The 23,154-nt window shown below is 34.9% G+C and overlaps 1 protein-coding gene across 5 annotated transcripts in view; it reads right to left on the reverse strand.

Moving 5' to 3' along the window:
- The window catches only part of Hsdl2 (Hydroxysteroid dehydrogenase like 2), a 324,919-nt gene that overhangs the window by 97,278 nt on the left and 204,487 nt on the right, over window positions 1-23,154 (reverse strand). The gene's annotated exons all lie outside the window — the stretch shown is intronic.

The raw sequence follows: 23,154 nt of genomic DNA on the forward strand, positions 1-23,154 counted from the left end.
ATAAGAAAATCGATTCTTTTCAGACTTTCAGCAGCTTCTGATATTATTCACAATATTGGACGTTGATTGGATCGATACAAATTATGTTTAAATATGAGTTAAAAGTACTTGTCCGGCCCATCACTATTCATTCAAATAAAAATCAATCATAAAAAAACGAAATTGTATCCCGATAAAAATTTAATGAAATGCGATTTACTATTAGTTTAATGTTGTTAATAATAGTATAGGTTAATTATGCCGAATGAAATTCGTTCGCTGGAAGAAGTGAGAAGTAAAAACTGCCGTCATTGCAATACAAACTGGGGAGTTATTTTGGAAGCTTTAAAATGTATTTAATGTGCAAAATGGTTTTTATTTATCGATGCACAATAACATCCCTTGTATATTACAGGACAATTCGTTTCCATTCTTATTAAATTAGTGCAATTATAGGAAAATTCCTTGAAGATAACTCTCTAAATTCCCTCTGCATGAATCATTGTGCTCCATCAGCTCTAAAAAAGCCCTGATTTTTATTTAAATATAATAAGTTTAATGGAAAGCGATGGGCCGGACAAGTACTTTTAACTCATATTTAAACATAATTTCTATCATTCGAATCGACGTCGAATATTGTGAATAATATCAGTAGCTCCTGAAAGTCTGAAAAGAATCGATTGTCTCTGCCACCATAGAGTAAGAAATGACTAGCTGGCATGTGATTTTTTCGGATTTAAAAGCTTCTTAGAACAATTCCATAATGTTCTTGGAGTTATTCATAAATTACTTATCCTTCGATTGATATCATAAATTTTAGTGTTGCACGTAACTCAAATGGTAACTTTTTCAATTTATTAGAAAATACTTGGCCTCGAATTGATATAATAAATTTTAATGCTGAACGTAAATTAGATGGAAATTTTTTGAATTGATTTAGCTGTTTGAATCATATAAGAAGAATGAGGCATCGGTTTCCAATATGATTTCAAGCGCGATTGTTCGGTTTGTTATTTTTTTATTGTTATTTGACTCTTTTGACACTTTAAAAACAGATACACATTAGTTTTTTTTATAGATAATGTTTTTTCGAGATTTGTTAAATTTTTTTCGAATTGATCCGTATTTTTTTTTTTAAACAATTTTTTTGACAATTTTTAAAGAAAATTTTTTTAAAGTTTTATGATATCTGAAGAAATAATAAAACTTTAATAACGATTTAATAAAAATTCTATATATTTTTTTATTTTCCACTTCCTGATGCATTAACGCCTTATCGAGTAACTCTGGTTCAGTCTTTGCTGCATTGTTTTTCGGTATCTCACTGTATTTTCAATATAATTTTTCTTACATCATTTTTTAATGTTGAATACCTCTATAGGATCGCACGCGAGTAAAGGGAGAATAACTATATAAAGAGTATATCTGGATATGCATATAAAAACTGCACCCCTGACGTTTTCTAGAATTACTTGAGGGATGATTTCACTACTAAAAAATAAAAATTTGTCCATAATTTGCGGTCTCTACTTTGAAAAGTTTCCGAGATATCGAAAAAAAGTTGTTTAATTACTTGAGGGATGATTTCACTACTAAAAAATAAAAATTTGTCCATAATTTGCGGTCTCTACTTTGAAAAGTTTCCGAGATATCGAAAAAAAGTTGTTTTCCGTTTTTATTTATTTTTTATTATGAAAAATGATTATTAGTAAATGGTAATTTTTTTCTATGTGCTAATGGATAAAACACATCAGATTTTTTTTTACTCGATTGCACAGTAAAAATTCTAGTTTTCTAAAAATAAATAAAAGTTAAATCTTTTTTTTAAATATCATCCTTCAGACATGCAATGATAAAATTTTGCTGCAAGAGGTTTTCCATACTCCTTTATACTTAGGAATTTTTCTGTTCTTTTAGAAATGGTGGAACATGATGAGAAAAATAAAAATCGAATTTATATTCTTAATTTGAAATTCTTTTATTTATTCTGAAGTTTTTAATTGAAAAATGTTTAAAATAATTGCTAATATTCAAAATGAAATATAAAAATATCTCCGATGGTCGGTACCAACGATTAAAGGCTATTTTCATGATAAACGCTATCTAGTAGAATCCAAATGCATTATTTTGTCTGAAAAGCCAGTGTATCAAGAGACGCGGTAGCGGCTCGACGCCAAGTATTAAAAGGAAAAACTGCAGCGCAAAAGAAAAGCCAGCGCGAGCCCTGCCGCTACTCTTATATACGCGAATATGCCGGTTTTATGACGTCACAGAATTTTCAAATGGCTCTCACAAATAAACCATTTCATAAAAGAACTTGAAAATTTGTGACGATTTTTTTTCGATTTTTCTCTTTCCATTGGTCTTTGTTGCAAGTAAATCCGTCCAGTAGATCCTGAGGTATGTAACGTTAGTGATTTGAAATCCATCATTTCGGGATTTTCATTTTCTTAGAGACAGAGGGGCGTAAGTTACGCTTGTTTACATTTGGACTTACTTCCTTTGCACGATTTCTTACTTTTGTCACACTCTATGTCACGCACTACGCTGAACGCGGCTACCCCCTCTCCTTCTGCGTCGCCGAGCGAGAGAGACAGAGAATGGGCGCACAGCGGGGGCAATACCATCTCCTAGTTTGCGCATAAAATATGTATATAATTATATAATATATATTTTATTTATTAATATTAATTAATAATAAAATATTATTATAATAAATATTTTATTATTGCTGATATATAATATAATATATAATATAAAATGATAATAATATAATAAAATAAAAAAATTGAATAATACGAATAACATTAAATAATAAATAATAAAAATAAAAAAATATAAAACCCTAGGGAAAAAAAAGGTTGGGACAAGTACATTGATGGTCCCTCGTTTGCTGATAATTCCACCCATAAAAAAAACTTTAAAAAAAATTTTTTTTTATTTGTAAAAAAAATTATTTCATAAAAAAAAATACAGAACAATTCGAAAAAAATTTTACAAATCTTGAAAAAACGTTATATTAAAAAAAAAACTAATCTGCATCTATTTTTTAAAGTGTCAAAAGAATCAAATAACAAGTAAAAAATAATAAACCGAAAAATCGCCCTTGAAATCATTTTGGAAACCGATGCCTCATTCTTCTTATTTGATTCGAACAGCTAAATCAACTGAAAAAAACTCCATCTAATTTACGTGCGGCATTAAAATTTATTATATTAATTCGAGGCCAAGTATTTTCTAATGAATTGAAAAAAGTTACCATTTGAATTACGTGCAGCATTAAAATTTATGATATCAATCGGTGGACAAGTATTTTATTAGTAAATCCAAATTTTGATATTATTAAATTCTTCTAAGAAGCTTTTAAATCCAAAAAAATCACATGAAAGCTAGTCATTTCTTACTCTATGGTGGCAGAGACTTATAAGAAAATCGACTCTTCTCAGACTTTCAGGATCCTCTGGTATTATTCACAAAATTCGACGTCGATTGGATCGATACAAATTATGTTTAAATATGTGTTAAAAGTACTTGTCCGGCCCATCACTATTCATTCAATAAAGATTCAATCAAAAAAAACGAAATGGCACGGCAGAATCTCGTTAAAAGTTTGTTGAAATGCGATTCATTATTAATTTAATGTTCTTAATAATATTATAGGTTAGTTCTTATTCCGAATGGAACTCGTTCGCTGGAAGAATAAGTGGGAAGTAAAAATTGCCGTCATCGAATGTAAACTGCAGAGTTATTTTGGAAGCTTGAACATATACATTATGTACAATTTTTTTTCATTTATCGATGCACAATAATATCCCTTCTATATTGCGGAATAATTTGTTTCCGTTTTTTATTAAATTAGTGCAATTAAGTAAAAATTACTTGAAGATAATTCTCTCAATTCCCTCTGCATGAATACTTGTGATCCATCAGTTCTAGACAAGCCCTGACTTTTATTTGGATAAACAATTTAAACGGAAAGTGATGGGCCGGACAAGTACTTTTAACATATATTTAAACATAATTTGTATCGATCCAATCGACGTCGAATTTTGTGAATAATACCAGAGGATCCTGAAAGTCTGAGAAGAGTCGATTTTCTTATAAGTCTCTGCCACCATAGAGTAAGAAATGACTAGCTTTCATGTGATTTTTTTGGATTTAAAAGCTTCTTAGAAGAATTTAATAATATCAAAATTTGGATTTACTAATAAAATACTTGTCCACCGATTGATATCATAAATTTTAATGCTGCACGTAATTCAAATGGTAACTTTTTTCAATTCATTAGAAAATACTTGGCCTCGAATTAATATAATAAATTTTAATGCCGCACGTAAATTAGATGGAGTTTTTTTCAGTTGATTTAGCTGTTCGAATCAAATAAGAAGAATGAGGCATCGGTTTCCAAAATGATTTCAAGGGCGATTTTTCGGTTTATTATTTTTTACTTGTTATTTGATTCTTTTGACACTTTAAAAAATAGATGCAGATTAGTTTTTTTTTTAATATAACGTTTTTTCAAGATTTGTAAAATTTTTTTCGAATTGTTCTGTATTTTTTTTTTATGAAATAATTTTTTTTACAAATAAAAAAAAATTTTTTTTAAAGTTTTTTTTATGGGTGGAATTATCAGCAAACGAGGGACCATCAATGTACTTGTCCCAACCTTTTTTTTCCCTAGGGGAAGTTTATGGTTTGATATCACGTCTTTTTTCTCAAAAGATCCTTATTTATGTTCAGATGACTGTAAGATTTTAGTTTAAATTTCTATGAATTGTTTATAATTTTCGGCGTATAACGTTGGTTTTCACGAAAAAAGACCTATTTTTCGTCGAAATTGTACTGAAAATATTTCGATAGAGGTTTAGTCTTGAACTTTTGTGATTTTTCTCCTTGTCTTCTAATATGTTTCGTCCATTGGGAACTCAAGAGCATGGAGCAATGCGTGTTGCGGGCCGAGATATGACTTTCGGCTGATAACGTTAGGAAAAAGAAAGGAAAAGAGGAAAGATACATCAAATTCAAGACACAACATATCCAACAGAATTGGCCCTTTTTAAATGTTGCTTTTGCATTCTGAATCTAGACATTTTCGTGTCATTCAAAACGTGTCCCCGATGAAATATATTTCCAAAGTTTGCAAGTGGCCGCTGAGATCCAATTATCCAGTTTGATAGTTGCAGAAAAAAGGCACCCGGAAACATTTATTATGTCAGAACTCAAAGAAGCAAAAAAAACTGAGCGTACTTAATTCAACAGAGCAACCGAATTCAAAGACGTTTAAGGTACCTGTACATTGATTTTGGAGAAAAACAATTTCAGGAGAATTTAAAAATGAATTTAGAAATATAAAAACTCAGAATAAAATAGAAAACGGAAAATTTAGGAATTTAGAGAAGCTGAAGACGTTTGTGATGAATTTTTCAGATTACATGTTACGGTTGGAGTAAAGAATTTAAATGATTGGCACACATGCTGCGACACAAAAATATGAAAGTTTGGAGGTATTCGCTTCATACCGCAGTAATACAAACTTCAATAGTATTTAAAAAGAAATACTTTAAAACTTACTAAACCAAGTTCTATTACTCATTCTCATAATCAAAGATAGGGGGTGATACTTAACACACATATTTATGCACAGAAATTTCAGAGTTCGCAGGTATCTGTTGCGATTCAATGTATCTGCGCAATAAATTTTGAAGACAACAATTTAAAATCTATCCATAAATGAGCAACTGAAGACTTCTGTGATGAGTGTTTACTTCATATATATGTTACAGTTAGTTTTAAAAAGTAAAATGAGTGACACAGTATATCAATTTTATAATTCGCAGATTTTTGCTGTATTTCAATAATCCAAATCTATAGTATTATAGAGAAAAGTTGGCAAAAGTCATGATGTTACGTTGAAATTACATAGCGAACATTGTATTCAGAAATTCTGTATGTTCCCATGGATGTTAGCAGGCATTATATTTGATCGCATCCAAAACGGAGCAACTGTAGACTTAGCGTAATGAATCTTTTCACTAATAATTCCACATTTGTAGTTTGCAAAGTGAGAATACTCAATATTACCATAATTAAAGATAGGAGGTGATACTTAGCACATATATTTATCCACAGAAATTTTAAAGTTCGCAGCTATCTGCTGCAATTCAATGTATCTGTGCAATGAGTTTGGAAAACAGCAATTTCAAATCAAATTTCAAAGCATAAATGAGCAACTGAAGACTTTTCTAATGAATTTTTCACTTCATATTTATGTTGCAGTGAGAGTCAAAAAGTAAAATGAATGGCAAAGTATATAAATTTTATAGTTTGCAGATTTTTGCTGTATTTCAATGATCCAAATCTATATAGTATTATAGTGAAAAGTTGTTCAAAGTCATGATGTTCCATTAAAATGACATAGCGCATATAACATTTAGAAATTCTGTAGGTTTCCATGATGTTGGCAGGCATTATACTCAATCGCATCCAAAACTGAGCAACTGTAGACATATCGTAATGAATGTTTTCACCAATAATTCCACATTTGCAGTTTGCGGAGTAGGAATACTCAACATACACGTTATTTCATAAGTATTGTTGTCAAAATTTGTGTTTGCCTACCGCATTCCGAAGATTCAACTTTTCATACTATCAGCAAAAAAAACATCCAAAGACTTTTTGGAACAAGTTTCAAAATTTATTACTCGACAGACCAGGTGGAAAAAGTATAACTACACTTATATCAACACCAGAAACTGTTTTGAGAATCAAATATACAAAATGTGCGATTGATGATCATAGTCGGAAACCACTTGAATTACGTTACCACAATCAGCATGAAGAAATATTAGAAAATCATAGGACACATATTAGGAAACCAATTAATAATATGTATCCATCCGCTGCAAACCGATGGAGTCAAAACAAGGATCGGATAGAGCAGAGCCAAACTCAATAGGAAGCAAAATATGGGAATATTCAAAAATAATGATGACACAAGAAATAAATTAGAAAACATTTATTCGATTGGAGTTTCTCACATTATATATACTAACAGTTCTGTATGTTCTTGTTTTATTAAATATCAACCATAATATTTCAGATCGCAAAAAGAAAATTTGACGTTATAGGTTGACGAACATTTTTTCTTACAACTTCCAGACCTATTTTTGATGAACTGATTTGCTTTATTTATATTATTCACTAACTATGCGAACGTTTGTTACATTTGTCCCGCACTTCGTAACGTCAAACCCCGGCCGGTTCGTTACCACACAGCTATCAAAGGGAACTCGTATATATGACCTACATTATTACACATGATATGTTATCACGCAACTGATGATATATTTACACTGGACAATATTCCGCGAACTCTGGTTTAATTGAAAGATTATCTCAGTTGACACTTATTTCCAATCGAACGAAATAATGAAATCTTGAAAAGTTTCGTTGACATATGCATTGCGCATTTTTTTATATTTTTTAGCACACACAGATCATAGTCTACATTTACGCGGCCGTTTTATACCGGTTTAGTATACCACAAGTTTTAACAAAATAAATATTAACCACTTTTCACTAACCATTTTCATTTATTAATTAGAGTCTGCACACAACAGCACTTTGGGGATTATAACCTCACCTGTCAAAATGACGTTCAGTATGAAAACAAGTTTCAGGTGGTTTCGGATGTGCGTATCGATGTATTGATATCATACAACCTATTTACAAATGATATAAATGATAAACTTATTTTCAGTCAAACGAATTAATGAAATCTTAAAAAGTTTCGTCGACGTGCATTTCATTTTTATTTTATTCTTTTTCACACACATATCACAGACTACATTTACGCGACTGCTTTTATACCGGTTTAGTTTAGCATTCCACAGGTTTTAGTACTATGCACTTCGTTAGATGACGAAAGTTTTTTTTATTTATCCCACACGCATTCCATAATGTCAAAACTCTGTTTGTTTATACGATGATCGAAAACTGACACATGGTTTATATATATATATATATATATATATATAATATAATATTCACGGAGTCTGAGCGCGGTCGGGGTAAGACTCAATAGTTAGAAGGCCTAAAATGGCGAACAGGCATTCTGTATAACGCATATATAGATATACAGAACGCCTGTTCGCTATTTTAGGCCTTCCAACACTTGAGCCTCACCCGCGGTCGGCCTAGCAGCTGGAGGAGCCGACATCGTTGAGCCAATCAGAATGCGTAGAGGCAACAACTCTACTACTACTAACTAAGTCAAAACGCGTATACGTATACGTCGAACTCGTGATGTGTCAGTAACTTTTGCATAATCTTGAGCCCGTGCAAAGTTTTTTCTCAGCAATTACGCCACCGATCGTGTTGATTTTGGGCGCAATCTAAAGAGAATTTCTTAATTAGCTGAAAGTTCAATTTTCAAAGCCTTAGATGACTCATAACTTCGGTAATTCAAAAAAATCACTTGCCAATTTTACCCCCACCACGGCCAATCGTTTTATTCAGAGAAAGTATACTCGGCGAGAGCCTCGGGCCAGCAGACGACAGGGCTGTCAATGTACTTGTCCCGAGACTCTACCGAGTCTCTTGATTCTGGTCGACGCCGCTGGATTTTTCGAGGATGTCTAGGGCGATAGCTCATGGGTTTTGGAGGACTAGGTTTAGGTACATTCTATCGCGATTTTCGATTTCTAGGTGGACGACCCCATAGTTTTTTATGTCCAGATATATTCCTCCATGGCTTTCGTCGTCGAGGTATGTTTTTTCATGGTTTTCGAGGTCTGGGTCGACGGCTCCTTAGATTTCGATGTCCAGGTATGTTTCTCCATGGTTTTCATGGTTTCGGATAATTCCTCCATGGATTTCGATGTCTAGGTATATTCCTCCATGGTTTCTGATGTGCGAGTGTATTTCTCCATAGTATTTCTCTATAGTTCTTGATGTCTAGGTATATTTCCACAGTTTTCAATGACCAAGTATGAAGGACCACGAAAACCATGTTCCTTCATGGTTTTTGTGGTCCAGGTATATTCCTCCATGTTTTTCGTCGTCCAGGTATATTCCTCCATCGTTTTCAATGTCTAGGCATGTTTCATCATGGTTTTCGTGGTTCAGGTATATTCCTCCATGGTTTTCGATGGCTGGATATGTTTCTCCATGGTTTTCGTGGTCTGGGTATGTTTCTTCATGGTTTTCGCAGTCGAGGTCGACGGCTCCACAGTTTTCGATGCCCAGGTATGTTTCTCTCGGGTTTTCGTGGTCGAGGATAATTCCTCCATGGGTTTCGATGTCTAGGTATATTCCTCCATGGTTTTCAATGTCTAGGCATGTTTTATCATGGTTTTCGCGGTCGAGGTCGACGGCTCCACAGTTTTCGATGTCCAAGTATGCTTCTCCATGGTTTTCATGGTCTAGGATAATTCCTCCATGGGTTTTGATGTCTAGGTATATTCCTTCATGGTTTTGAATGTCTGGACATGTTCCTTCATGGTTTTCGTGGTCCAGGTATATTCCTCCATGGTTTTCGATGTATGGATATGTTTCTCCATGGTTTTCGTGGTCTAGGTACATTGCTCCATGGTTTTCGTGGTCTAGGTCGACGGCTCCACAGTTTTCAATGACCAAGTATGAAGGACCACGAAAACCATGAAGGAAGATGGTTTTCGTGGTCCAGGTATATTCCTCCATGGTTTTCAATGTCTATGCATGTTTCATCATGGTTTTCGTGGTTCAGGTATATTCCTCCATGGTTTTCGATGTCTGGGTATGTTTCTCCATGGTTTTCGTGGTCTAAGTTGATGGTTCCACAGTTTTCGATGGCTAGGTCTGAGTTTCCATAGTTTTTGTTCTCTAGGTATATTTCTTCATCATTTCCGTGATCTAGGTCGATGACTCCATACTTTTCGATGTCTAGGTATGTGTCTACATATTTTTCAATGTCTAGGTATATTCCTCCATGGTTTTGGATGTCCAGGTATATTTCTTCATAGTTTTAAATGTCTGCGTATGTTTCTTCATGGTTTTCGTGGTCCAGGTATATTCCGTCATGGCTTTTGATGCAGGCAACTAAGCACGCCAAGCTTGTGTGTAATGTTGAAAAGGAATTTGTGCAGTTCATCGTATAGATACAATGCATGCACTTGTACGCGTAAACTGTTTTAAGTTTATAACCCGAGCTAGCATAAAAACAGATGATAATCTCTTAATAATTGCAGAATCATTCGAGAAACCTTTGTTGCTCTGTGACGTTTGCTGGAAAATTTTTCTGAATAAGTGAGGGATTAGGGCTAAAAGTGTACACGAATGAATTCCACAAGAACCTTAATTCATTCACTGTACTTGGCTACGTTGGAAAATGATCTCATTTTTTTTTATTTCCAAAATTCAGAATTCCTACAGGAAACGTAATTCATTCACTGTATATGTTACAATAGATCTCATATTTTTTCACAGTTAAACATTTTTTTAAATTTATTTATTGACAATGCGAATATAGAAAATCATTTAAAACGACGGTCACGACCTTTTAATACTTGGCGTGCCTTTTTTACTTTTTGAAGTTTTAACGTAACCTCAAAAATTGATAGAACATAAACGCAAACACAATCATATATTTTGAAGTACTCTCATAAATATGAATAAATCCTATTTACACATAAACATTTACAGTTTGTAGTCATAAGTTTTGTTCACGCGGCATTTCACTGGCTTTATCATACATTTATAACACATTTTCGTTCAGAAATTTGATATACAATTGGATTTTCAATATATATTTTCACAATAAAAACATTTTTGAATCGTTAGTTTCAAATCGATTATTTCAATATATCATTTTATTTTATTTTTCTTTCAGTACGTCGAATCATCTCAAATGCGTGCGTTGTGATATTTTTCTTCGAAAAGTGTCAGGTTATAAAAAAATTATTTCCACTGAGGAGGAGGCTCGAAGCATAGCTGGATATATAGGCAAGAATGTCAAAATTGGCGATGTATTATGTAGTAAATATCGGTCTTTTGCAACAACTCGTCCGAAAACAGTGAGCACGATTCAATTGTTATCTAGTTTCAATGTGAAAAGTAATAGTGAAACAGTATTAGCTTAAGAATTATTTGTTCTATAACAGCTGATTGATGCTCGACCATCGACTTCAAGCCCAGAAAAGGCTGATCTACAGGAACCGTCTGAAATCTTGATTCAATCACAGTCAAATACTGTCCAAACATCTGTAATGAGTACAGATATAGCAGAAGAACAAGAAATCTCACAACCATTACTATCTCCATTATCTTCGGTATTGTCTTTGACTCCAACAACATCTTCACAATCATTAGCTGAAGATCCGAGTTATGTTATCGATGAAAAACCCGTTAAAGATATTAAATATGTAGAAATGATGTATCCGAGGGTAATTATAAGTCACAGATATTGTTGTGTTTGCGGATCAAGTGAAAACATTACAACTGTACCTTTCGAAGCTCGTACGCAAGTCTTTATTAAGCGAAGAATATTTATTCCAAAAGACAATCGATGTTGTAAGAGTCATTTAATTAAAAAGCGGTTTTTTGAAGAAAATATTTCCTCACTGCGCATTCACTCAAATACGAGTTTATTTGAAGTCTCAGATTTAGAAAAGTTGTTAAATCAGTTATCTATTAGCAGTGATTCGGTGCTTTTGAATAAAATCGGTGATTTTAGTTTTCCTGAAGATCGCTTACGGATTTTGACAGGCCTCACGTGGGAAAACATAATAAAGCTACGCACTATGATGACGACAATGCGTAACACAGAGACCCGTAACATAACGCAAGCCATCGTTGTATTTCTCTTCAAGTTACGAACTGGAAATTCAAATGCCATGATATCATCGGTTCTAGGATTAGAACGTGAACAATTAGTATCTGATTATTCAGATTCAGTGTTAAAATCATTTGAAAAAGATGTTTTACCTAAATATTTTGGATTAAATGTGTTATTGAGAGAGACAATTTTGGAATATTCGTCAACAATAGCTACGCAACTTTTCGAATTGAATAATCAGCCAATGATAATATGTGACGGTACTTATATTCGTCACCAAAAAAGTACGAATAACGAATACCAACGGAAATCATATTCCGGTCAGAAAAAAGTGCCTTTATTTAAACCATTTACCATTTGTACAAGTAATGGATATGTGATAGATATGCTTGGACCATTCACTGCAAATAAGAATGATGCAGAAATTTTGAAAATTATTATGTCGGATCCAAATGGTTTAATCAAACTTCTTGAGAAAGGAGACTTTTTTGTACTTGATCGTGGTTTCCGTGACATTGTAGATTATTTGAAAGGCCTTGGATTTGAAGTATTGATGCCGGCTCTTAAAGGAAAACGTAACCAATTAACAACAGGAGAATCAAATGATTCTCGATTTGTGACAAAAATCCGTTGGGTGGTGGAAGCTGTTCATGGGGCGATTAAACAAAGATATGCTCTTTTAGATCATAAATTAGATAATAAGTTGCTACCGAAAGCACAATTATATTGTCGGATTGCTTGCTTTCTACATAATGAGTTCGGAAAACGCTTGAGTTCAGACAAAAAAAATTCCGAAGAAATACTGTCTGCTATGAAATTACGGAAAAGTCAGGATAATACATTAGCGAATGACGTAGAAAACAAATGTTGGGGTCGCCGGAAAGTACCATTTGCAAATATTATGTCAAATGATTTACTCGATTTTCCTGAGATGAGTGAAAAAGATTTACATATACTTTTCACTGGTTCATACCAACTTTGGCAAGCAGTTTCATATTTGGCTGAAATGATGGATGCAGATAACAACATAAGTCTTCAATTTGCGAAAACTGCAGAAAATATCTTGAAGGTCCAAGTTAGATCTAGACATATAAATGCAAAGAAATATCGCTGTTTCATTGAGTATTGTGCCAATAAGAATGGAGTAAATGGAATTTCAAGATACTGCTGTGACTGTGCAAATGGGAGACGTACGGTCGGTTGCTGTTCTCACGTAGCAGCAATTATTTATTATCTATCTCATGCTAGATATTTGTCAAAAATTGTGAAGCCAGCAGAAATTTTAAGTCGTATTTTTAATGATACTTAACATCATGTAGTAATTAACGAAGACAGCGATGAAGATTAATTTTGTTTTAATTATTCTTGCATATTTTCTAAAACTTGCTGGTATTTTCGTAATATAATGAACATTTAACACATAAAATGTGCATACAAGCATGATTTTCTGATTCAAGAAATCAATTTTAATCCCCTTGATCATAAAATTACAAAAAAAATCGAAATTTAATTTTTTTAAGTATGTTCCACCATTTCGAACAAAACAAAAAAATTATCAAATGTAAAGGAGTGTGAACAGAGTGTTCTGTGCAAATTTGGTGATTGCATGTTTGAGGGAACATATTTCTAAAAAATATTTTAATATCATTTGTTTTTTGAAAAGTCGATTATTCACTGTGAACACGTTAGAAAAAGAAATTCTAGAGTATCACATTCATGAGTATTTGAGAAAAAATCATCATACAATAATATTTATTTATACTCATAAAAAACAGTGGAAAACGAAAAAAAAACGGTTTTGCTTTAAAAGTCGGGAAATGTACGAGCTGAAAATCGGAAATTCGGCATGATTCGTTTGCTCTTTAGTGTCGAAATGATGCGCTGAATATTGGAAGAAACCGTCTCGGGTCCAGTTTTAACATGCTTACCCGGTTATACCCTTTTAAATTAATTGTCTTCAGTATGAAATCCCATCCTGTATGCCGCCTAGGGTGTGCGGAAAAAAAACGATATTTTTTTTTTACTTTGCATCCAGCCGAAAAAGGTGATTCAAGGTGACAAAAAAAGAATCCCAGAAGGAGAGCTCACCAAAAAATTTTTTCGAATGGCGCTTCGCGTTTCAAGATTTTCCATAAAAATAACCCATGAAATGATTGAGACCTCCGATCATTGTGTCATAACTCTTCAGGAAAAAATCGCACAAAAACGACAATGATATGTTTTTATAGAAAATCGATCCCCCTACAAAAAAAAGTCCTTATGAACATTCAGCTTGAGCAACCATTCTCGTGCTATCACCCTTCGAAGTTGGATCGATAGAAAAAAAAATTCCATAAAACTGTCGAAATTAAATTTTTCGTTTCACAAACAAATTTCTAGGAACTTTTTCGTAGAAAATTACTTGCTCTTTTAGAAAATCGTTATTATTATTCGAACAATGCTCTTTTCGACAATACTGTGCCGGTGAGCGTGAAGGCTAAAATGTTGCAATCTCGAGCATAATCTAAAATTCCTTCAGAGCGAGTAATCATTGAAAAAAGTGATTACAAAACGTGGCTTTCAAAGGATATAAGCTATTTCGTCACACAAGAATCCTTATCCCTTTTCAACCAAATTAATTTACCCCATAACTTTCTGAGGGTAAATATGGACTTATGGCCTGAAAATGCCAGTTATTTAAGATGCTCAGATTTTTTTTTAAATTTGAAAATTGTCAATGACATGGCTAACGGCATCGCTTTGATAGAAGCCTACAACGGCTCATTGACCAAAAACGAAGAGCAGTTACAATATTTATTGAAAATAATGCAAACTCATCGTCAAAAATAACCCAATTGCAATAAAGGCACACTTAAAAATAGCAATGAGTATTATTTAATCTTACCTTGTGTAAGCAAAAGGGTTAATTACCCTCATTTGTAATTTTATGTTTGATACCAGGTGAAAAAAAAATCATGGCAAAAAGTAAAAACTTTTGAATCCCGATTATTGATAAATGTCGTTTCTTTTATTATTTCTTTTCATACCCAATTGTAATGAAAATGAGATGGAAAGTTTATATTTAAGAGTTTTTAGTGGTAATCATTGTTATCCTATAGAAACTAAGCACGAAACATGTTTACAATAATTTGATGAAAATAATAAAAAATAAGTAAATTTATTCAAATTATAAAATTCGAATAATAATAACGATTTTCTAAAAGAGCAAGTAATTTTCTACGAAAAAGTTCCTAAAAGTTTGTTTGTGAAACGAAAAATTTGATTTCGACAGTTTTATGGAAATTTTTTTTCTATCGATCCAACTTCGAAGGGTGATAGCACGAGAATGGTTACTCCAAGCTCAATGTTCATAAGGACTTTTTTTGTAGGGGAATCGATTTTCTATAAAAACATATCATTATCGTTTTTGTGCGATTTTTTCCTGAAGAGTTATAACACAATGATCGGAGGTCTCAATCATTTCGTGGGTTATTCTAATGAAAAATCTTGAAACGCGAAGCGCCATTCGAAAAAATTTTTTGGTGAGCTCTCCTTCTGGGATTATTTTTTTTCACCTTGAATCACCTTTTTCGGCTGGATGCAAAGTAAAAAAAAAATATCGTTTTTTTCCGCTCACCCTAATGTCGCCAAAGTGAAAAACCGCGAAAAATGGTAGAAAGTGGTATGTCCCTCTTGCGTGTATGATTTTCATGATAGACGGACGATTCATTTATTCTTATTTGTCCGGAGGTTTGTTGAGGAAGCTTCAGAACTAACATTCAGACGACTGAGGGCAGTTTATTTGTCTGGTCACACTTAGACGTACTTCCATCATGGACGACCGATTGATTTATTTTTTATTCATTCAAAGGTTCGATTCGATTGAATCCTCTATAAACTATTGCAAATGGTTTACCCGGACAAATTATGTACAATTATTTGTCCGGATACGCCTTAGTCCATTAAAAATCTCCGTCCGGATGAATTACGCGCGATTGTTCGTCCGGATATGGATGAAAGTGTCACAATACGTGTATTCGGACGACTAAAAAGCGATTATTCGTCCGGATGTATCGAAAAATCATTGGAAATGGTATATACACATTGGGATGAATTACGTGCGATTATTCGTCCGCATACACTATAATATCAGTGTGTTGTAAATATCCGGACGAACAACCGCAAGTTGTTCGTTCGGAAACGTACAAACAACTTTATTGGAAGTAGTACGTTTTGGCGCGATGATGGATTGGTGTTGGAACGTTTCAGCGCGAGGGCGTTTTATCGACATCTGCCTGCAGCTACGTCCACTTCAATATTATGTTCAATACTAAACACCTATAAGCGATCCGCGGGCGACGGGGGTCGCAGGGGGCGTAGCTCCCCGCGGGGCTTTGGTGGCAGAACCCCCCGAGAACGACTATTAAAATTTTAAATGAATCATCACTTCCTCAAATTTTCGTTTATTTCGCTATAATTCTTAACACAATTATTTCGTCCGGATATTGTGTTAATAATTGAGAGATAATTGTGTTAATTCTTTAACACAATTATTTCGTCCAACGTTCAAGAGACACAAAGTTTACTCCAAAGAAAATACGTTTCGAACTCGCCTAACGATTCCGCACGGAAAGATACAATACCATTATGTATTATTCAATATCCGGACGATTTACGTATGATTACTCATTCGGATATGTACGAAAGAGAGCATAATCAAGATATCCGGATGAATACCGTAAGATTTTTCGTCCGGATATATCGTACCATTATGTATTCACTATCCGGACGAATCACTTGTAATTATTTGTCCGGATATATACGAAAACGAGCAGATACGAGATATACGGATGAATACTGTAAGATTATTCGTCCGGAGACATTTCAAAGTTGGTTAATGACCAATATTTTGTATAAAATATAAAAACACGCATTATAACCTCAATTTATATAAATTTCCGGACGAATAACAGTGCCGTTTTCGTCCGGCTGCCGGACGAGCAGACACAGCCTTTAATAAAATAAATATTAATATGCACTTCGTTCGATGACGCGAAAATTATTTTTATTTTCCCGCACGCACTTCATAACATCATAACCCCAAACGTCAACATGACGTGCAACTTCGGTTGGTGACTTTCGAGTGCTTTCGAGCTCTCGAGCTCCTTAGCTTTCCGCCAAACTTCCTTGATCTTTTTATTTAATGTCATTGGCCCAAAAATTCTTTCACCCTTCATTGGTTGCAACAAAATTTCTCTCACCAGGGATTGGTGATCATGGGGACCAAGGGGCCCATGTTTGTAGCGGTTGGAGTACGCATATACAGATACGTCAAATCCTGAATGCGTTAGTAACTTTTGCATAATCTTAAGCCCGTGCAAAGTTTTTTCTCCGAAATTACGACACCGATCATGCTGATTTTGGGCTCATTCGACAGAGAACTTCTTTATTAGCTAACAGTTCAATTTTCAAAGCCGTACATAACTCATGAGCTTCGAAATTGAAGAAAATCACATGCCAATTTTACCCCCACCACCGCGAATCGTTTTATTCAGAGAAAGTATAGTCTCGGCGAGAGCCTTAGGCCAGCAGACGACAGGGCTATCAATGTCCCGAGACTCTACCGAGTCTCTTGATCCACTGGTATACCGATCATGCGGTATTTTTAATGTTAATAAGAGTTTTGAATCGAATTCCAAACATTGCACACACAAAACAAACGTCCATGTTTTAAATTGTTGACTATAATTACACAGCCACACAAAAAAAAAGTTGATTGTGCGGCGGATGCGGCTATGCTTTTCCTACGTATTTTGAGCTGCTGAATCGATATTCAAGGTTAGAATTCAGATCCTGTGTACCATTTTTTCGATAACCCCAAAAAATAATGTAAATAGGCCATAATTCTCATTTAGCATTGACTAGATCGCTTTGGGAGGGTCCGTAGGCTTAATAGACTCACATATTCACATCAGGCCGTAAGTTTCAATGCTATAGGAACCAAAGAGCACGGATCCAGGACCTGCAGAAACTGATTATTGGGCTAAATCTACGGAAAAAACGCATTTTTCAACGCCAACGGGTTAAAAATACCTCTAAGACTCATATATCTATAAATTTTTCCATCGTCCTATAATATACTTTCAAAGTCCGATATTACTCCACCAATAACATTCTAAAGTATCTGGAAGTGCTTAAAAATGTCTATGACTTTTTGCTATAACGCACCGTTTTTTCTTCAAACGACCTATGTAATAGATAACTTTTGCATTCTTAGAAAAAATGGATATGGATTCGCATCATCTAAATATAGATTTAGATGCACAAGATATGAAAAAGGAGAATGAAAGTGAGGACATCAAATCTGAAGAGGAAGGCGACATGTATATTGAGTATTTCCACGCCATATTGGTGATTGGCATTATGATTTGAAAAATACATGTTTGCCAGCCTATACTTAATCATTTTTTGATGCGATCAAATATTTTATCTGCGTATAATCATGGAGACATAAAAAATTAATCCATTTTGCTTGCTTCAACATGCACCATATGTCTTTTACTTTTTTTCTTGAATGTAACATAATAACTCTCCAAAATGTAGTTCAAGAAATTCTGAAATGTTTTTCCCTATAGAACCAAAGTTTGTATTACTGATAGGCAGCGAGTACCTATAAACTGTGATATTTCTTTAAAGCGGCAGGTATGCCGATCATTTCACTTTTTGGTTTGGACTGTAGTAGCACAGAAAAATTCATTACTAAAGTCTTCAGCTGCTTACTTCTGGACTTCATGGAAAACCGTGGAGTCGTCGACCTAGACATCGAAAACCACGGAGAAATATACTAGACACCGAAAACCATGGATCCGTCGACCTAGACATCGAAAACCATGGAGCCGTAGCCCTAGACATCGAAAACCATGGAGCCGTCGCTCTAGACATCGAAACCATGGAGTCTTCGACCTAGACATCGAAAACTATGAAGTCGTCGACCTAGACATTGAAAACCATGGAGCCGTTGACCTAGACATCGAAAACCATGGACCCGTCGACCTAGATATAGAAAATCATCGAGCCGTCGACCTAAGCGTCGAAGAAGATCCTTACGGACGTATCGCATTCTATGTATGCGTAAATCAGGCGCTGGTATCGCCCGGATCGCCAATGGATGATCCACCAATCGGCCAAAAATTTTTCTTGAATTGAATTTTATATGGTTAATTGACAGAACATTTTGGATGAATTGAAAAATTTTCAATTGGCAATATATCCTCCATCAAATGGAAATTGGTTGGTCAACTGGCAATATCTCCTCCACCAATTGGACATTTTTCGTCAATTGGTAATATCTTCTCCATTAAATAGAAATTGGTTGATTAATTGACAATGTAATTTGAAATAATTAATGATTTTTAATCAATTTATAATGTTGTGCCCGTACATCGCACTCATTAAAACAAATTAAGCACTCTCAGCGCAAACGCAGCAATGGTGAAATATCGATGCTCCCGAACGAGCGCATCGACCCTCGATGTCAACATCGAAACTTCCAGAAGGAAATCTAGGTTATATTCGCACGAGAAGGGGAAAACCTCCAAATCTATAAAATTATCGACTAACCCAAAATTCGACAGTCTTTGACGAGAATTGTAACGATTGGTCTCGAGGCAATAAAACCTCGAATTCTTCTTAAGTAAACTAACTTCTTAAATAAACTTATTGTTAACTTGTTGTAAAAGTATCGAGTTGGAGTTCAGCTCTTTTGGCCTAAATCCCTTAAATACTCGTCCTGGATAACTCGTCCCTTCACGACGGTCTTCGCGGACACAACAATAATAATAATTATTGCAATGTGCATTTTTGATCAATTTAAAAATGAAAAATGAAAGATTTTTTTTTGCCGATCTCTGCTCTCAATCTTTGACAGCAGTCTGCACCAATGTTTTGCCATCGTTGCCGGCAGTGAAACATAAAAAAGCCGGGCACTGGTGTTGGAAAGTCCTTAAAAAAAATGTATTATAATAAATTCATATTCATAGTTATTATTTGAACTTTAGCATCAAGCACTAATGTAATCTATAACTTACGATGATTTCCGTATCCCTTGTAACTTGTAACGGGACATATCCCTCGAGGGGGGTTGTCTCGTCCCTTCTCCGCTCACGGTGAGGGGGATCACGGGTCTACACGGCCCCGGGTGGGCAGGGCGTCAGGTACGAGCGTACCACCGATTAAAATCGACTTAATTTCGCCCACCCGAATTAGAAGATCATACACGACCCCGTGATTCCCCGCGTGACGGAGGGCGGCCCGTCTGCTCAGGTACTAAAGGTAGAGGGGAGGGTACTTAGGGAAAAGTAACCATCCACGACACGAAAGAACGTAGCCGACACAAGTCAAATGATTCAGTGAAGTATTAACAATTCTATTCACAGGTTAACGCCGACAAGAAATTTACAAAAAAACATGGGAAGCGAATGTGATGCGTAACTCTGAACTGAATGATAAAGCGTAGGTAACGATCGCAGGAGGCGGATGCCATAGATAAAGCGCAGGTAGAAGACAATCGGCAGCAAGTGCCGTAGGTAAAGCGCAGGTAGCCGGTAGCAAGGACCGTAGGTAAAGCGCAGGTAGACGTAGCAAGTACCGTAGGTAAAGCGCAGGTAAAATTAAACAACCGCGGAGGCTGTAGGTAAGCGCAGGTAAGATACCACGCGAACGGCAAGGCAATCAGGCGGAGAGATGACATAATTAAACTTTGTTCGACACGAGAGGGCAATACAGAGAACAAACGGAATCGAACAGAATTACTGTCTGTTCGATTACGAACAGACAGTAATACGCGAGACGAAAAAAAGCGAACGTAAAACATGGTAAACAAAGCCGGGGCTAAACGCCGTAAGTCCCGAAGCGCGACAACAAGAGAAAGAGAGAGGGATAGGCAGGGCGCTAGCACGAGCGCGAGGCTCCAGGTAATACAGCGAGACAAAATAACGCGACGGCGAGAGACTTGAGGTGAACTAGCAAGAGTAATAGGTGTAATCGGCATTCGGGCCAGACAATATTGCTCCTGCCCTCGTGTTCCATCCCAGAAGTAATAACAAGATGACGGAGAAAGAGTCGGGACGATTGCTGGCCCCGAGACTGGCAATTCCCTCCCACGATCTCTTGTCAGACGCAATCTCCAAGTGAATTACGGGGACTCAATCCCTTAAAAGCTACACGATAAACAAAAGGAACTGGAGACACGAGAGCAGGGATGAAGAGAAAAATGAGGACCGGGCTTACCGAGAGATCCCAATAGGTACGGCCAGGTAGTAGGCACCGTCCGCCGCGCTGTTCAGATGAAGACTCTTCTTCTTCTTCTTCTACAGTTTGGCTGGGATCCCTTCTTTATGTATCCGGGAGCCCAACCTGGCCACTGGAACCCCGCGTCAGCCAAAATTCGTGTTTACTTTTTGTCCAATTCTTGATGCATTCATGTAAAGTGTGAGGTTATGTGATTCTTGTCTGTTTTTAAATGGTTCGCATTATGTTTTATATTAATTTCATTTTTTATTTATTCTTTTTATTTTTGATTATTTATTTATTTATTGATTTATTTATTTATTTTTTTTAATTAGCCTTTCTTTTTCAGAAGGCGGTAATTTATTGCTTATTATATCATTGTCTCTTTACTTTCGTTTTTTAGTTTACCGCCTCGAAGCTTACTATTTTTTTTTTTTTTAATCTTGTTTTGTTTTGTTTCTCGTATTTTTTCATTGCTTTTTTATATCGTTGTTTCGCGTAACGTTCTGGTTTTTAGATTCTCCGTTAGGAGAATAAGCATATTGAGGTGCTGGTGTATCTATTGTCTTTTAAGGTTAAATTCAGCTAATACAGGGTGAGGCACTAACTATTGCCACCTTAAATATCTCGGTAATTACCGACGTTACAAAAAAATATTTCAGACAAAAGTTTGATGGTGCGAAAGGGGTCATCAAATGCGACCATTTTTTTTCATTTCAGTGGAGGCGCTGACGCACGGTGAAGTTCACCTCCACTTTTTTAAAGGGTACGATACATTTTTTTTCAACCTTCTTGTCGAGCATGGCGAACTGCATAAAAAACATCCGGGGGTCAAAGTTGTTCAAGGTCATTCAAGATCAAAAAGTGGCATGAACTTTATTTTTATGTGAAATGAACTTACTTTACATAAGGTGCGTAGAATACAGATTGCGTAGAATTTCTTATCACTTCGGCACTGATCGAATCACATGCTCGAACAATTCTCTCTCGCATATCGTGCAAAATTTGACAGTAATTTGGCCGTAATCTTACCATTCCTATTAGCGTTGTCTTGTATGTAAACAACGGTACCTTTGTTTGATAAACACGCTGTATTTACTAAATACGGCGTACAAGTGTTTCAATTAACACACATTCGCATCACATTACATTCAAGACAACGATAGTAAGAATGGTAAGACTAGTATCAGTACATCAAGCGAATGTGAATGATGTATTCCTTTGAAGAACAAACCGATACAGTTTCCATTCAAATAAAAATCAATCATAAAAAAACGAAACTGTACGGGAGAATCCGGTTACAAATTTATTGAAATGCGATTTAGTATTAGTTTAATGTTTCTTAATAATAGTATAGGTTAGTTATGCCGAATGAAATTCGTTCGCTGGAAGAAGTGAGAAGTAAAAACTGCCGTCATAGCAATACAAACTGGGGAGTTATTTTGGAAGCTTCAACATATTTAATGTGCAAAATGTTTTTTATTTATCGATGCACAATAACATCTTTTGTATATTACAGGACAATTTGTTTCCATTCTTATTAAATTAGTGCAATTAAGAGAAAATTACTTGAAGATAACTCTCTAAATTCCCTCTGCAGGAATATTTGTGCTCCATCAGTTCTAAAAAAGCCCTGATTTTTATTTAAATATAATAAGTTTAATGGAAAGTAATGAGCCGGACAAGTACTTTTAACTCATATTTAAACATAATTTCTATCGATCCAATCGACGTCGAATATTGTGAATAATATCAGTAGCTCCTGAAAGTCTGAAAAAAATCGATTGTCTCTCCCACCACAGAGTAAGAAATGATTAGCATTCATGTGATTTTTTTGGATTTAAAAGCTTCTTTAAATACTTCCATAATCTGGAAATTTCGAGTTACTTATAAATCACTTGTCCTCCGATTGATATCATAAATTTTAGTGCCGCACGTAACTCAAGTGGTAACTTTTTCAATTTATTAAAAAATACTTGGCCTGGAATTGATATCATTAATTTTATTGCTTTAAGTAACTTGGATGGATTTTTTTTGAATTGATTTTATCATTAGAATAAGATAAGAAAAATGGGGCACCGTTTCTCAAAATGTTT

This window comes from Venturia canescens, chromosome 1 (assembly GCF_019457755.1).
Source record: "Venturia canescens isolate UGA chromosome 1, ASM1945775v1, whole genome shotgun sequence".
NCBI classification, from domain to species: Eukaryota; Metazoa; Arthropoda; class Insecta; order Hymenoptera; family Ichneumonidae; genus Venturia; species Venturia canescens.